This window comes from Myxine glutinosa, chromosome 12 (assembly GCF_964187855.1).
Source record: "Myxine glutinosa chromosome 12, kmMyxGlut1.1, whole genome shotgun sequence".
NCBI lineage: Eukaryota > Metazoa > Chordata > Myxini > Myxiniformes > Myxinidae > Myxine > Myxine glutinosa.
In genome coordinates this window covers 40,045,093-40,063,583 of record NC_136272.1, presented here as the reverse complement: position 1 = coordinate 40,063,583, position 18,491 = coordinate 40,045,093, and positions in this window count along the sequence as shown.

The window sequence follows — 18,491 nt, the reverse complement described above, 5'->3', positions numbered from 1 at the left end:
ACGGTGATACAATCTATGGTGGGATTAGGAACATGGGACGAGTTAGCCTGGGAGTGGCTACCCGAAGAACCAGAAGATGTTGAGCTCCGGAAACTGGAGTTGCAATTACGGAGCCAGGAACGGATTAAAGAAGAAGAAAGGAAAGCAGCAAAGGAAAGAGCAGAAGAAGAAAGGAAAGCAGAAAAGGAAAGAGCAGAAGAAGAAAGGAAAGCAGAAAAGGAAAGAGCAGAAGAAGAAAGGAAAGCAGAAAAGGAAAGATCAGAAGAGGAAAGGAAAGCAGAAGCGAGGAGAGAAGAGAAACAAGCAGAGGAAAGGAGAGTGGAACGAGAACTCCAGGAAAGGTTAAAAGAAGAAGAAAGGAAAGCAGAAGCGAGGAGAGAAGAGAAACAAGCAGAGGAAAGGAGAGGGGAACGAGAACTCCAGGAAAGGTTAGAAGGGAGAAAAGCAGAGGAGAGGAGAGCTGCAAGGGACCTCGAAGCAGAGGAGAGAAAAGCGGAAAGGGAATTAAAGGAACGTGACATGGAGCTTCAGCAAGAAATCAAATTCAAGGAGCTGGAGTTAATGAGAGAACGGGGAGAGGCACCACCCTTGCTGACGGGGTCGACACCTAACCAGAGAACCTGGGATGTGGGCAGACATGTGAGGCTGGTTCCACCGTTCAGTGAAAAGGAAGTCGCGAAATTTTTTCCACACTTTGAGAAAGTGGCTCGACAATTAAACTGGCCGGAGGAGGCCTGGACCATACTCGTGCAAAGTGTGCTGGTGGGGAAAGCTCAGGAAATTTATTCGGCGCTACCAATGGACCAATGTGCAGATTATGAGGTACTGAAGACGCACATCCTCAAAGCCTATGAGTTGGTTCCGGAAGCTTACAGGCAAAAATTCAGGAATGCCAGGAAGAGGGAGAGTGAGACCCATGTGGAGTTTGCCAGAGTGAAAGAAAACATGTTTGATCGGTGGTGTGAGTCAAAAGGAGTCGGGAAAGACTTCGAAACATTGCGTGACTTGATCCTGGTGGAGGAATTCCAGCAGTGTGTCCACGAGGACATCAAAGTGTACCTGCAGGAAAAGAAGGTACCAAAGTTGTGGGACGCAGCCACCATGGCAGATGATTATGCCTTAACCCACCGAATAGGGGTCCACGAACCTAACTCCTCGCCTAGATCTCCACAGGGGAGGTGGGGAACAGCAGGTGCGGAGAACGACAATACATGGCGGCGGCCTCGAGAGGATTATGGGGACAACGCGGATACCCCACCTGTTCGAAGTCAGAGGGCTGCGGGCCCAAGACAAACTTATTTTTCAGGGTGCCCGAGGCAGACCACGAGTTTTTCCTCCGGGCCTACTTGCGCGTTTTGCAAGAAACCTGGACACTTGATGTCCAGTTGTTACCTCATGAAAAGGGACAACCCAGAGCGGAGTCCGACTATTACAACTCCGAATGCGATGGCTAGCGTAAGAAATCGCCATCAAAAGGGTTACCAACCATTTATTTCAGAGGGGTTTGTGTCCCTGGATGGAGCCTCGACTAACCGGAGACCGGTTAGGATATTGAGGGACACAGGGGCACATCAATCTTTAATGCTTGAAGGCATTTTGCCATGGTCCGAGGAGACGGCAACGGGGGATAGTGTTCGTTTACAGGGGATCGGGGGCGGTGTTAGTGCTCCCCTTCATGTCATCCATTTGGAGTCCGATTTGGTGTCAGGACCGGTCACCGTCGGGTTACAAGCCACGCTTCCTGTAGAGGGTGTATCTGTGGTTATCGGGAATGATTTGGCCGGGGGTCAAGTTTATGGTAACCTGAGGGTTGGTAAAGAGCCCAGCAGGGAAAATAACACCACACCAGCTCGGGATGGCGACAAAAGTGCCAAGTTATTTGTAGGGGGACTGAACTTCAAAACAGAGGAAGAAGTTCTGACCTCTGTCTTCAACAGATATGGGCCGCTGGTGGAAGTGCGGTTGGTAAGAGACTGGGAAACGCAACAGTCAAGAGGGTTCGGCTTTGTCACGTTTGCCAGCACAAAAGACGCCAGAGAGGCAGAGAAGAATTGGAATGGCAAGGATTTGGAGGGTCGGACGATAACAGTAGGGAAGGCATTTCGTAGGTGTCGAGAGGTCTACAGGAGAGGACAACTGGGCGGTAGTTTTGGTGGTGGCCGCAATCAATATTATTATGGAGGCTCCCTGAGTTACGGCAGCTCCCGAAGGAAGGATTGTCAAAGTAGTGGCCGAGAAGGAGACCGCTATTCATGGGACTACCGGGACAAGCGGTCCCACCGTAATTATTAGGGAAGTTCTGAGAAGTTGAAGCACTGAATGCGGCGGAGCCGCCGAGCCAAGATTCCTACACGGATTAACCGTGAACGCCGTTCCTAAAGGCATCCATGTAGTGAATACTCGGCTTGGCCTCCCGGAAAAAGTGCTATCGAGTTGCTTAACTTTGGATCTTTGATCAACCCCTTAACCTTCATTCACAAGAAACTGACGGTCAAAGTCAGAGGGTCATGAGATGGAGTTTGATTTGGCAGGGACAATGTCGTTGCTGGTGCTTAGTCCAGAGGGAGTAATCTGGAGGGGTTGTGGGGAAATTTTGGTTGCTTTATTTTTAACTGATAATGTGGGGGGGTTGAGTTATCTGGTTTGTTTCTCCAAATTGGCCGGCAAAGAAAGTTTTCGCTGGGTTCAAACTTTCTTTCTTGAAGGGGGGGAGTGTTACATATTTATGTGAATGTATGTGAATTACCATTCAGGTCTTTGCTTAGCCATGTGTAATAGATTAAGGGTTGTTGTGGTTGGAGGGTCAGGAGCCCTTCTGACAAGTGTCCGGAAACGGAAGTGACCGGAAACGGGAGAGGAAAAGACACGAGGAAGAAAAAGGACGAGTATTCTTTCCTCGCCCCGCTCCGACGAAAGGTGGGATTGATTGAGCCGTGTGGAAAAGCGGCGTTCCCGAGCCCGTCTGGCGAGAGGAGTTACCGGGACGGATACCTGCCCGGTGGACGTCAAACTGTCGTGTGGCCGGGCACCGACCCAGCGTTTGGCACCGTTCGCGACACCGTCTAAAAAGACGCGTACGGGTCGCCCGTTGGGGCCTAACACGCCTTGCAAGCGGCGTGGGGCTTTTGGCTGGCTTTCCCGTACCCGCTTCGCGTGGCCACGAGGGGCTGCAGCCGGGGTGTCGGGTACGATACCTGCCCGGTGGAAACACGTCCACCCGGGGTTCGTTCAACCGCCCGAGTGCGGCGACGCCGACCATCATCTTGGTCAGGAGGGGCCCAGAGACATTGTGCGGGACCGAGACCAAAAGGGGGTCGTGAGTACTCACGGGGACACACACATATAAGATGGCCATCTTAATCATAGGGAATTGATTGTGGATGGGGAATTGTTGATGGGTGTTTATTGTTGATTGCTCGGGGAAAATCTCCGTGGTTGTATCATTGAAATTGTATGGTATCATTACCATTGAAATATATCCTTGAACTTCAGTTGTCTCTTGGGTGGAATTCATATGGATTGCGTGGCGAAAGCGCATATATAATATAACTTTCTGGCGAAGTTCCTCTCACGGTCCGGGGGTCACCGAGACCAGGTATTCACCGAGGGGACCACGTAACAGAATATAGATATATATATATATATATATATATATATATATAGATATTTATAATAGAATATAGGTCCACCAAATGGTGACGCATAATATTCCAGGGTTTGACAAGGTAGTTGAAGATTTTTAAAATATTGTGTTATGGAATAAGGCACAGGAATATCTTGAATATAAAGAGAAACGTTAGCTTGAACTGAAATGGGATAACAGTTTTGTTTCAAACTTAAGAAATTAGGAGTAGTTGGTAGGTGCAGTACTTTGGAACAAAGCGTAATGGAAACAAGGGAAGTTGATCAGTTTTAAAAATACAATTGGGTAAATACTTCAGGGTAGTGAAAAAAACATGCGTGTATGTATGTGTGTTTGTGTGTGTATGTTTGTGTGTGTGTGTGTATGTGTGTGTGTATGTTTGTGTGGGGGTGGGGGGGGGGGGGGGGGTGTGCGTGTTTGTGTTGGGGTGGGGGGTGTGCGTGTGTGTGTGTGTGTGTGTGTGTACGTGTGTGTGTGTACGTGTTGTTGGTTGTTATCTCCAAATACGCGTTTCAGAAAGTGGAACAGTGTCCTCCCAGGTCTCGAAGTGTCCACCTCCATTTCAGTAAGGGATCATCATTCATGGACCAGTTTGTGAAGATTTCTTGTTCTCAAAGTTTTGTTCTCAGGGCTCTTTTGAGGATCGTTACCGAGCCCTCGTTACAGCTTTCAACTGCAGTTCGTTAGTCGTAATATTCCCAGGGATGGTTTTCAAGATCTTTGTAATGTTCTTTTTGTCATTCCCATTGCTCCAATAATCACTGGTACAATTTCAGCACTCTTCAGCTTCCAGGATCTCTTCACTTCATTTCTGAAGCTTGGTATTTTGTCATTTTCTTGATTTCTTTGTTGTTTAGGCCAAAATCGCTGGGGACTGACACCTCAATTAGCAATGGCTTCTTTTCTTTTTTGTACCTCAGTACTATATCTGGTCGCAATACTTTGTTTTCTATGTTGACTCTCAGTGTGTGTGTGTGTGTGTGTGTGTGTGTGTGTGTGTGTGTGTGTGTGTGTGTGTGTGTGTGTGTCAGTCAGCCGGACTTGTGCTCAGTCCTTTGGGTACATTATGCTTGCCTTTGCCTCATCAAACCTCCCCCATAATGTTATATCTAATCAAACAAACTCATATTGTCGAGTGGGCGTGGCTATCAAATTATATGTTAATGACGTCACTGTTGAATGGAAATCTCGTCTTTCAGGTGAAGGCTCGTGTGGCTCTGCATGGATCTTGAGATCCTCTGCATGGATCACTTAAGATCTTGAGTTTGAGGACTTCTTCGTAGAAATGCAAACAGACACATGATGTGGACTCTGTAGAGAAATCAGCATCCTTGCGTTATAAACTTGGTCAACCCATATGTTTTTTACAAAAAAAAAAAAGTAAAAAGAAAATAAAACTTTCATTTTATATTTACCAGGCCACAAACATTATAACTCTCAATGCACTGGGAATTAAATTGGCCTCTTTTTTTGCAATTCGCAATTAATCTATCTCATGACTCAGTGGCTGGAAACTCAAAATGACCGAGCAAGTAAACTTCGTGCAAGCCTTTTCTTGTGCTAATAAATGTTTTTTACACCTCTGAATACCGTCAAGTATTATTCATATGAAAGCAACCCATTCTGACCATTGTAGGACAGACATGGTGTATTCTTGGCGTTGAATCACGACATGGCATGCAAAACATTCTTTCAGACTTGATGCAAACATTACTCACACATCCACTTTGATCTCAACTTCAGCCTTGACATTTTTAGGTTCATGATCCTGGAGGTGACAATATAAGCTGTACTTCTTCATCCTCCTTTCCACTCTTTGGAGACTAACATAGTTCCTCAGTAAATTCCTTAAGAAACTAGAACGCCACTCAGTAGAGCGCATACTCCCGCCGTGGGTCAAATTGGAATAGTACGATTTCACAAAAGTTTGAGGGAGTAGTTCAGTGACAACACAAGACAAGACAACACAAGACAGACACTGCACAGATATATATTTAGAATATATAGAAGATAATGTTAAAAATAAACAAGGCAATTTCACTTACATTTTCGGATTCAGCGTTCAATTCTATATAAGTGAGTGTATTTTGAGGCATGTGTGACTTCAAATAAAATTGTAAGCCAGGAAAACGTTCGTTTCATTCCTTGGGGATACAACATGTAAAACTGGCCCAAACGTCAAAACAAAACTCGCTCATTTTAAGTCGTACAAGCTGATGCGGACACTCATTCTTCTGGGAAGAATCCCGTGCACATGCTTGTCACACTTATAACTCACCTAAGTCTTTATAGCCGGCGAAGCCGATGTCGTGAATGAACGCGGACGTATTATGTTGAAAACCAGATTATGCTGGATCCCTTGGCTTGAGAATTCCGAAGCTGTGACGAAACCAAATCACGCAATGGAGGCCGCCATCTTGCGGATGCGGAAGTATGAATAACAAATTGAAAAAGGTTCAATAGGAGTTTGTTTCACCCGTCTTTGTTTGATTCACAATCTTATGCACCTCTAATTTGTAATTAAAATACTTTAAGACCAACCTCGGCCCGCACGGGCCTGGTTATCTTCAACGAAAATCGTCACCAAACACCGGAACCAATGAGATTCGAGCATTTGAAAAAAACATTTCCAAAACCAAATCACTCAATGGAGGCCGCCATCGTCTGGATGCGGAAGTATGTATAAAACAATTGAGAAAAAGTTCAATAGGAGTTTGTTTCACCCGTCTTTGTTTGATTCACAATCTGATGCACCTCTAATGTGTAATTAAAATACTTTAAGACCAACCTCGTTATCTTCAACGAAAATCGTCACCAAACACCGGAACCAATGAGATTCGAGCATTTCAAAAATTATTTCAAAAAAGCTTATTACGCGGAGGGTGAAAACGGCGTCAAATATTCAAAAATTGACGAAGAATTATTTTTTAGAAATCTCGCGGCCGTCGGGGATAGTTTTTCACGGCCGGAAATATCCGAAGTTGAGACGGAATTCACCGAATTAATCAAGAAGTAAATTTAATAAATGTTAATCTCATCCAGAATGCAAATGGTGTCATTTTGAACTAGGTACGGTACCTACTACACCTACCTACTACCAACTACCTAACCTACTGATGCCAGAGTGATGGGTAAAATATTGGCAAGAGGCTTTGGCTTCGCCGGCTCATTGCGGCTTTGCAGTCGGGTACTAGTAAGTTCATCAAATACTGACACCGCGATTGACATTCGCTGAGGTAAATGTTGATATCTCTTCTGAGGTGAAAAAAAACCAAAAAAAAAAACAGTTTTAAAGCTTTATACGTATCAAACGATACATTTTATGAAATGGGGAAACCGAATACACACTTTGGTGGTTTTAAAATGACAGAATATGTCTTTATTAGAAGAAAAAAAAAGAACCTTGAAGACGACGCTGCTAACAAAATACACCGCTCTAACGCATAACCACGAGTTTAAACTACATTTACAACAAATGTGAAAACTATTTTCATATCACAATGTTAAATATAGAATATATAGAAGATAATGTTAAAAAAACTGAGCCCTATCTTCCAATGGTAAACAATCCTTCAAAAAATTCCTGGATCCGGAATAATATCCTGAGCTTCACCAAAAACTAATCAATTCTTCCTTATCCGAAGGACAATCATCCCACCAACTTTCATCCAAATCCGTTCAGAACTTTTCCAGATATCTTGTTCACAAACACACGAACACACACACGCGCACACACACACACACACGGACATGATCGAATGCATTACTCCCTGGCGGGAGTAATTAACATGGTTCCTGGACCCCCAGCTCGTGATGCCTTAAATCATAGTAAAAAAAAAAGAACCAACTTTTTGAAAATTACATTTCTTCTGGAATGCCCATTTGGATTGACTTACAATTTGATCTTAGGCCATGCAATGCCATGCAGTTAAAGTTTAAGTTTAAGTTTAAGAAAGTTTAAAGTTTTTTCATTGGTGTTGATGTTAATGGGAATCCATATCCCACTTGTCTAGGATGTTCAGTATCAAACTTCTCCAAACTTCAAACCAAACACTGACGAGCACAAACCATTGTGTTTTAAACAGATGCATCTCAAACTAGGATCTTGGGGCATTCCTTTCTCGGTGGCAAGACAGAAAGGAGCGCACACTGGCACCACGTGCAATTTGTGGCCTATTTTAATCGGAAATCAATAATAGGGTAATTGAATTGCATTTTTAGATTATAAGTAAGCAGCAATGATGAAACTGCAAGATTTTCTTTGCTAACACAATTTAAAGCCATCCTGACCCACAACCCTGATACCTACGGAGATGGGATGATGGTATTGTATGCACCCTTGGAGGGGGAAAAATGCTTTGGAAATGCGGTTCCATAAATGGGAGAAAAGAGGAACAAATGAGTTGAGGTGTACAGTAAACCTGGATTTTTTTTGAGTTTAACAAGGATGAGATTTTTCGAAGAACGTGCGCATCTTGGAGGAGCTGGGGAAGGGTCAGAGGGCTGAGACAACAGAGGGAGCTACACGGGAGGAAAGGCAGAAAAAACGGAGAGGCCACCAACCTGTCTGCGATGTAAGAGCAATGGGCCTTGTGCTTCTGCCTCATCAAAGAAGAAACTAGAAAGCATCTCAAAATGCAAAGCGCAACCACATCTGCTTTGTGCTTAAACTAAACAGATTGTGTTACACCTGTCATACGTTTGGAGAAATTAGAACAAGGAATAATAGACGAGAAAGAGGGAGAGAAAGAGCAAGTGAAAGAAGAGATACAGGTAGAAAGTTCTTTAGAGAGGCAAGTGTGGACAGGAGGTATGCAGTCCCCAAAACTCCACATCCCGACTGCAGACTTCATCAGTCCGGACTGTGTAGCTAATCCTAATCTCCCTCTGCCCCTTATGGATTGATCACTTGGTGATAATTTAGCTGCTAAATTATTCCTGAGTTAATACCCGCCAATGTTCAAGTCTATCTGTCCCTAATTATGTGTTAATGGCCTTCTGCCTCTGGCATTTATTCATTCAGATTAAAGTATATCCATGCAGGCCTTTTCATATTTACCTCCGCCACCAAAGGTGGATGGAGGTTATGCTTTCACCCCTGTCTGTCCGTTGGTCCATTTGTTTGTTTGTGAGCAGGATATCTCAAAAAGTTGCGGACGGATTCGGGCGAAATTTGGCAGAGATGTTGCGTATGTGACAAGGACGAAATGATTAGATTTTGGTGAAGATCCGGATTCGGATCCGGCTACTAGAATTTTTTAAGTGATTCTTCACCATTGCGAGATAGATAGGTACCAAAAACGATACATAGCAGGATATCTCAAAAAGTTGTGGACGAATTTGGACGCAACTTGGTGGACCGATTGTGTGTGTGACAAGCACGATTCGATGAGATTTGGGTGAAGATCTGAATATGGATTCGGACATGAGAATTGTTAAAAATTTTAAAGTGATTCATCACCATCGAGAGATAGGGCTAAAACCAACAAGATAGCAGGATATCTCAAAAAGTTATGGACGGATTTGGACGAAACTTGTTGGACAGTTTGGGTGTCTGACAAGGAAGAATCGATTCAATTTTGGTGAAGATCCGGATCCAGATCGTATAATTTTTAAAGTGATTCTTTACCATTGAGTGATATGGCCAATCAGGCGGAGGTATGCTCTCTACTGAGTGTCGTTCTAGTTCAATCATGAAATCATGAACCTATTCGGTGAAATCAAGCAACTAACTATTTTTTTCTCTTTCTTCTATTCAAGAAATGAAACTCCGACTGCGGTTTGACGTGGGGTCCTTGGTGTGCAGCGAGCGGCGTAATAAATGGTGTTCGCTGCATTTATCGAAAAAGCCCGGAACACTTTTAATCAGAAACTATTAAACAGTTCACAGAGAGAGGCCTCAGTGTAATGGCTTTCCTTCCCCCCTAGTAACCACATTCCTGGAATTTGTTTCCAGCGTGAAAAAGAATCCTTCGGTCCGGTCCTAGCTTGCAAACGGCCCAGTTAGTAAGGACAATTTATAGTTACTATGACTTTGCACTTTCACATTTTGACCTAATTTTAAATTATTTTCCCCATATTCTTGTAATAAAAGTTTGTTCAAAATTTGATGAGAAAAGCTCAAATGGTAAAATCGTTATGGTCTGGAAAGATGGACAGACAGACAGACAGACAGACACAAGCGATTACAAAACCATATCCCCCGCTGCGCGAGGGCACAGGCCCTCCCTCAGGGATAGGATTTGGGAAAAACCAAACAATTTGTTTTTTTGGGGGAAAAACCAACCAGATAGGATTTGGGAAAAACCAAACAATTTGTTTTTTGGGGGGAAAAACCAACCAGATAGGATTTGGGAAAAACCAACCAATTTGTTATTTTGGGAAAAACCAACCGGATAGGATTTGGGAAAAACCAAACAATTTGTTTTTTTGGGGGAAAAACCAACCGGATAGGATTTGGGAAAAACCAAACAATTTGTTTTTTTGGGGGAAAAACCAACCGGATAGGATTTGGGAAAAACCAAACAATTTGTTTTTTTGGGGGAAAAACCAACCGGATAGGATTTGGGAAAAACCAACCAATTTGTTATTTTGGGAAAAACCAACCGGATAGGATTTGGGAAAAACCAAACAATTTGTTTTTTTGGGGGAAAAACCAACCGGATAGGATTTGGGAAAAACCAACCAATTTGTTATTTTGGGAAAAACCAACCGGATAGGATTTGGGAAAAACCAATTTGTTTTTTTGGGGGAAAAACCAACCGGATAGGATTTGGGAAAAACCAACCAATTTGTTATTTTGGGAAAAACCAACCGGATAGGATTTGGGAAAAACCAAACAATTTGTTTTTTGGGGGAAAAACCAACCGGATAGGATTTGTCTGGTTAGGATGAATGCAAGAAGTTTAAGATTTGTCTCAGGATTGTACACCAGAGAGTATGGTGTAGAAAAGCGAGGAGTGGAAGTAGAATCCCAGCAATTATAAGGAAAGACATGGAGCTGAAATTAATGCCGCACAAACTATCGGATCAATATTAGTTCTTCCATTGTGAGCCCCTTCTTGTTACGTGTAGAGGCCTGAACGAGCCTGACAAGCAAAAGATGCAGATGCACATGAAGATGCAATCCTCAATCCATGGAAAAATCCTTGCTGGAACAGGATAGGGGTGTTCAAACAACGGGGAGCACAACCAAAATACAGAAAGGGAGCTACCATGAGGAGAGTGTGAAGGTAGAGAGGAAGAAAAAGAAGAGACCACTTCAGTGTATCAGGCAAAGTGGGAGATAGTGTGGTGAGAGAAACTCGTTCTTGAAACTCTTACAAGAGAAACTCTTGCAAACTCGCAAGAGTGGCAGGACCAAAAGACCTGACACTAAGGACAACATATAGAATGTAGAAGGAGGGACGACAATATCATACAGTGAAAGACAATCTTAGAGTACACTCTGACCTCGATCATTAAGAGAACTACAACTGGATGATCATTATGTCCCGTTAGACAATCATATTCATTTGAAGCTACTTACAGCTTTTGGTTATATATAGGAGTGTGGTACAGAGTGAGATGGAGAATACGTTGACATGCTTTGGCATTAAAATATACCCTGAGGAAGTAAAGTAAGATTCCAATTAGAGTGCAAAAGATTTGTTTAAACGATACTTTATGCATAAATAGGGTGAATGGATGGCAGGCACCCCCTATTGGCCAGAACCCTTGCAGCCAATGCTAGTGTGGCATAAGGGTCCACAGTCACTGTTACAGTGATGAGGTACTATTTGGTATTTAAGACAGAGCTTGGGATGGCTGAGGAGTGTTTTACAGTTATTATATGACCATACATTATTGCATACTGGCCCTGTGGGTTAGGATGCAAGTGTTTGTTTGACCACGTGCTTCAGCTTTCGGGCTGAAGGTACATGTATGCATTCGTTTGCAAAGCTTTGTTTGATTGTGTACTTCGCCGTGGGGCCTAGGTGCATGGCTGCAGCTTTATTAAAATGTTGTGTTTTTTTATAACCTTTTTTATATATATAATGAAGGCAGTCTCAAAAGAGAATGCAATCAAATGGAAGACCAAATGCTGCATTGGCATCAGAAGGAATCTGAAGGAGAAAGGAGAGAGAGAGAGCGAAGATAGGTTTTATCTGCAACTTCACCACCCTCAAACCCATCCAGGCCCAGCCAAGTGAACCTTCCAGAAAACTTTTTCTGCAAGAATTCACTTCTCCTTAGACAGATAAATAAAGATAGTTGAATAAAGAGAAATAAAGAGTAAAAGAGATCAAATAAAATAAAAAGCAAGAATTAGAATGAATAAAGAGAAATGTGAAAAAGTAGAAAGTAATGTGAAATGAACAAAGAATAAAGATGTTGCGAAGGACCCGGATAGCTATAGATTTCAGCAGTTACTCCCCAGGCTCAAATGCAGCAACAAGTACAAGGCTCTGTTTGAGGTCCATCATTGAGGTCCATCAGCGGGGAAGCACAGTCCACACAACATCAGGCTATGGTACAATCATAATGAAATAGAAAACCAAATACTGGACTGCATTGGAGTCATCAGAAGGAACCCGAATAAGTAAACAGCAAAGAAGGAGTCATTCGATGTAACCTGGATAGGATTTGTTTCAGCTGCAACGAAGCCAGAAATGTTTCCACGGATCAATGCCCTTTCCAAGGGGTGGGTGGCATTGATAGAAGCAAAAAAGGTCAGTTTACTGATACTGTTGATAGGAGTGCAACAGCAACCATTCTGCTGGTTTGCAATGGGTGGTTCCATCTTTCACAGACTGCAACTGAAAGTACGAGGTAGCTTTTAAAACTGTGTATATATATATATATATATATATATATATATATATATATATATTGTTACGTTTGTGGGGGGTAGGCAAGACCTTAGTCCAGGTAGAATTGCATAGGTTGTATGCTCCGAATGTCGTGTAGCCATCTTGATGTACATAAGTCAGGCCGTATGTCGTGGAAGAGCGTATCTTCGTTCGCATCACGAGGGGTGGGGTTATGTTAATTAGTTAGGGATTTTGGGTAATAAATCCCCTGTATGTAATGGCCTCTGTTATTTTTCCTCTGTTCCTTATAACACATTCAACACACACACCTAGCCAGGAAATCGTGCATTAATAACCCTAAATAAAAACCAACCAGAAGCAGGACATTGAGCACTACCGCAGATAACACCGACCTGGTGAGCAGACATCAATCAGGCAGGCCGTGGGGCCATGTCCCGAAGAGCAGTGATTGGTCTGGGATTGATTGGTGCAAAGATGGCTAAGATGGGACTATGGGATTGGTGGAGAAGGCACGGATGATGTCAGAGCTTTGAGTATAAAGGAACGCTCTGCCCAACATTTTCCCTCTCCCCTCTTCTTCGTCCTCTTGAGTCCTGGCTTTGTTGATGAACGGTCGCTGAAAAGCTCTCTGCTTCGGGATTCCATAGTGAACTCTTCTTCTTTTCTTGGATTTCCTTCACTCTCTTGAGTCCTGGCTTTGACGATGAACGGTCATGTCCCAATATCGCTCTTCTTCGTCTTCTCATGGCTGGCTCGCATCCTCTGGCTTTGGTGTTGGTGTTGGTGAATGAGATCATGAGGACAAGTGTGGTTGGAGCGACTGAGCGGACGCAGCCTGTTCGCTTCGTGCATGGAACCAGGAGTGAGCGGACCGCGGGGCGAGGCCCAGTTCACGCCCACGGGGAGTGCAGCCTGCGGTTTCACATGCTAGGACGTAGAGGCCTGTGACGATCTTTGACGATTCCTTACGAGGTTCAGGAGCAACTCTGAGCTAAGTGTACACAATAAATAACACATTTATTTTCATTCTTTTCTATTTCCCTTTGTTTGCATTTGAGTCTGTGTGGGGGTGCTCCAGTTAGGACTTTATTTTATCGTGCATCATGTGGTTACCGGCATTTCTTTAATAAAGCCGGTATTTTTGTAAATCCTTTGTCGTTTGAGTTAATTTATCCAGGTGCAAAGACATCGGTTGGAAGCCTCCCAGGTCAGTTCATCATCCTCCTTTCCCTCCCGTGTAAAGAATACCGTCATTTTTGGATTGAACGCCTTGGAGTAAAACTCGTTTGGCCATCCGTGTCGCCCTGTGGTGTTCACTACAGGGTAGTCACACGACTATATATAAATATATATATATATATATGATGGATCCGTGACTTAGGACTCAAGACTCATGATTGAGAGAAGGAACAACTGAGATATTTATTTGATTCATCAAACACACAAGCTTGGTGGAAAGCAAAATGCTTAAAACTGAGGCCCACAAGGACCAGGATTCCAACATGATGCTCTAAAATAATTCGGTCGAGTTTCACTTTATAAAGGGAATATTGGGGTGTGGTTTTTAGCTCAAGACAAAGAGAAGGATGGAGTGGTCTTCGGTGTCACTCATGGGTCAACCATGTTGACGATTCTCTAGAAACCAGTTAATTGAGGGAAAGTTCAGCAAGTCGTTAAAATGTCAAACATGAAAGTGATATAACGCAGTCCTTTAAGGGGGACTGGGAAAGATAGGTTGGTCTTCACAGAGTGAAGGATAATACCATCAGGGCCTGGCTTTTACAAGACATATAATTCTTTTTAGGGATATAGTAAGTTCCAAAAGGATATTTCGACAGTAAGAGACATGCTATAAAAAGTCACACAAAGTATATTATCCTTGAGATACATGACAGGCAAAGTAAGTCTTTTAAAGGGAAAAGCAGGGTTTCAAAGGATCTAAAGGATATGATATTTTTAATCAAAGCAAACATGGTTGGTTTATATTTGGTAATTGGTCAAACAATATAAGGACACAAGGGGGGCAGGGGTCTCAAGCCCCGCATACCGTCCTCTTGGATCTAAGATACAACGCTATCTACAAGCCAAAAAAAGGGCCTTTATTAAATCAAGGTAGGGAGACAGTCAATGAAAATACCACGCGAATGCGGCCCCAGTGGACATGCCCCGTACCCAAAGCACCTCGCATAGCACCCAGCAGGACGATTCGCGTGTGTGTGGGTGCGTGTGTTAAGTGTGCTGGCCACAGAGACATGAATATCCAATAGCTCGTTGGATCCGCAACGAAATCGTCTGCTTCCACAGGGGTCCACACCCGAGAGGATCTCCCGGCTCACCCTTTGGCCTCGAAGGTGCAACCGAGACCCCTCCCTAGTTGGAGCTCGCCCAAGCTTCTGCAGGCGCAGTCCTTGTCGATCTTGGCACTCAGTCGATATTCATGTTCATGAGGCCGTTAATGTGCCGTCGTTCTGCCGGGGAGTACATATCAACATTAGTATCAAGTGGCTTAGACCTGCAGCCTAGAAGACCAGCAGTCAGAGCCTTACATTCCATGAAAAGAGAGAAACTTCCTTTAAGTAGTCATTTGCGTCTGCATTCGACATGTTGGGATCCAGGATAATCGGCTTCCTGGCAGGCGGGCCCTGCAATGCACTTGGGTCCGGAGTTGGGTCAAAATCCAGGGCTGGGACAGCAAGGGTTGAACTGCTGTGAGCTCGTGAGACATAAGTGACAAGAGAATTACTAGACTGGGTCCGTGAAAAGCAAGTCCACATCCGGATCCAAATTCAATTTTTCAGTATAATCAAAATCATTTTCAAAATAAAATGGAAGAACATTCTTCAGACGCGGAGATCTCATCATTGCTGCTCAGTGGCTCGTTCGGGTCGTCGTTCCAGGGTCCGCAGTCACGTCGACAGCCGGAGGTTCATTTGGGTTCATCCTGTGGAACATTTGCTCACACATGCAAGGACTAAATCCTTGATTAGTATTCCTAGCCCCCCTGCCCACCAATTGGCATTTAGTTACCTCATCTCTATTTATAGCTGCATTTCCTGCGTCATGTCTGGAAATTCAAATGTTATTTTTACTTTCACCAATTTCCGAAAATACCTTCCTTTCCGAGCAATAATTCAACTGATGTGATTCCAGCGTACCTGGTGGAGTTCTGCTCACCTGGTCTGCAGAGCCGTGATCCCATCTGCACCAGCCCCAACCTGTGTTGTGGCAACCTAGCACCATTTTGTCAAATAAAAGCCACAACTTTCCATTCATTGTCACACTCTTCCCAGTGCAGGCCAACCACCAACACTTCCTTATCACTAAGACAGCATTTCACAACCACTTTCCCTTATACCCTGCCTTACCATCAACTTTTTACAACCCTTTGTCCTTCCTTCTTCACACTCCCTCCCGAACCTTGCCTCCAGACACAACTCACATGAGTCTCGAAGGCCAACTCTGCCATCCTCATGCAGACAAACAGTTTAACAACACCTGTTACAGTGAATATTTTTCCCTGCTCCCTCCCCTTACTCAGGAGCCATCATTTTGATAAAATCATTTGAGAACACGTCCCAATGGCAATCCATCCTGCTCAGCCTTGCGTGCTCTGAACATAACACTGGATTCCAACCTCCTTCTGTGAACCTGCAACCCCCAACCACACGGGGTGCCAGCCACCCAGATCCCCAGCAACGCGTCCCAACTTTAACACAAGACCTCCTCCATGAACAACATCATCCGGTTGTGATCGACATCCCACATTACTGCAATCGACATCCCACTCATGTCCCCGACAACCTCGGTCTTGGGGGGAGACGGTCGCAGTGCGTGGCATTCCCCTCACGTCACCTACGCCGCCCTCGTTCCCCAGTCCACACGACAGCAGCCCTGTCACGCGACAACATCTACACAGAAAGACCCATCAAAAGTGCCCGCTCCATCAAAATCCATCAAACCCATCCATCCAAAAATCCATCAGACCCATCAAAAATTTTCTCAGGGCACACACCTGCCTCTTTGAAATCCATGTTTCAGAAATATAACTCCATGGCCTGCTAGGCGACCAGACAGACACAGGGACACACATCGGTGAGTTATCGCCGGCATTCTCAACCAACTCCCTATTCCTGCCCTAATTTTGGTGGTATGTGTTGACAATCTGTGCGTCCTATCCTTTGGTTGGCGGCCCTTCCTGTCCGCCCTTGCGTTGCCCCGAGCAACGTCAGTGTCCGCCCTTTGGTGGCCTCCAAATTCTTTATCTCTTTATCTATTTATCTCTCCAAATTCTTCCAAATTCTTTATCACCAAACCTGTGAATGTGAGGACACCTCGCATTTTCCAAATTCACTACAAGAATTCCCTACAAGGTTGTTTCAGCCTCTGGCCCAATCGCTGTCCAATATCTACAATATAAATCCCATACAAATTGTTTCAACTCGACTTTCAATGACAACGACTTTTTCCACCAACACACCACCATTAACCTCCCCCTATTATTTATTTATTTTCGTAAATAAACAAATAATAAAAATAACCTGGTCTATTTATAAAAATAGTGGAAATACATATTGAAAATAAAAATAGTTCTCATATGTCCTACCGTCTGGTCAATTTTCCTCACCCACTGTGACTTACTCAAAATATCCACCAATATCTATCTTCACCCCCTATGCAAATCGAAGCACCCCGGACAACCCACAACCAATATCAACCACTGTAGCCACCTTCCCGACTCCAGGCAGCCACACACAGCCACATACATCTCCACCCACGTCACACAAGACAACAGACAACAAGTGTGTCCACCACACAGAAACCTTTGGCAATGCAACAACCGAACTCCCAGACAACCAACAACAAAACATCCAATCCATCTCCATGGCTCACCAAGCAGCCCATTGTCCTTGTCTATCTCTTTTTTTTTCCATCTACACTGTTTACAGCGATTCCAATTCATTTTTTTTTAGTCACATCACATTAACCACATGGACCCAGAGCATATGTAATAACCACTCAAACTTAATCCAGCTTCACATACCGATTTCCCAAAACCTCGTGAAACTTCACTCCCATTCTGGAAAAAACCTGGACTAAACCCTGACTCCCTAAATAACTTCAGACCCATCTCCAACCTACCCTTTCTGTCAAAGTTTTGGAACGCTCTGTGGCCACAACTCAAACATCACCTCTCTGCCAATAACCTGTATGAAACATTCCAACCCGGAATCCGCTCCAACCACAGTACTGAAACTGCTCTCCTCAAAATCACCAATGACCTTCTCTCTCCTCTGACGCCGGCCACCTCAACATTCTCATCCTCCTCGACCTCAGCACCGCCTTTGACACAATCAATCACACCATCCTCCTCATCCTGCCTTGACCAGCTTGCGCCTATAAAAAACCCAAATCAGTTCACTCCCAAGCCTACAAGGACCACCTACAGCACTACAAAGATGCCCCCTTCCGCTCCGCCTGCTACTCTCAAATTATCCACTCTGGCTCCGGAAAACCCAAAAGCACTCTTCTTTACAATAAACAAACTAAATAAACAAACAAATAAATAAACAAACTCTACAACGTGAACAAACAACCTCAAATACAACTACGAACAAACTCCTCAGCGCCCTGAACACCACCACCAGTCCTTTACAGTAGAAACTGCATTTCCTTCCTTTCATTCATCCAAAGCAAAATTGACAGCATCTACACCAGCTTAATCACCACAATTCGCTCCCCCTCAAGGTTCAGTTCTTTTTTGGCCCCTCCTCTTCATCCTGTACCTATCCCCCCTCGGTCACTTAATCCATCGTGCACCATGGCCAATGCACCATGGTCTCCAATTCCACTGCTTCACCGATGACATCCAGCTTTAATCTCCACCAAATCCATCTCCTGACAAACTGCATTACTGAAATAAAATCCTGGCTTCAAATCAACTTCCTCAAACTTAACTATGATAAATCTGAAATAATCTTCATTTACCCAAAACCGCTTACCAAATCCACCCATAACTTTGCCCCCAACATCGACGG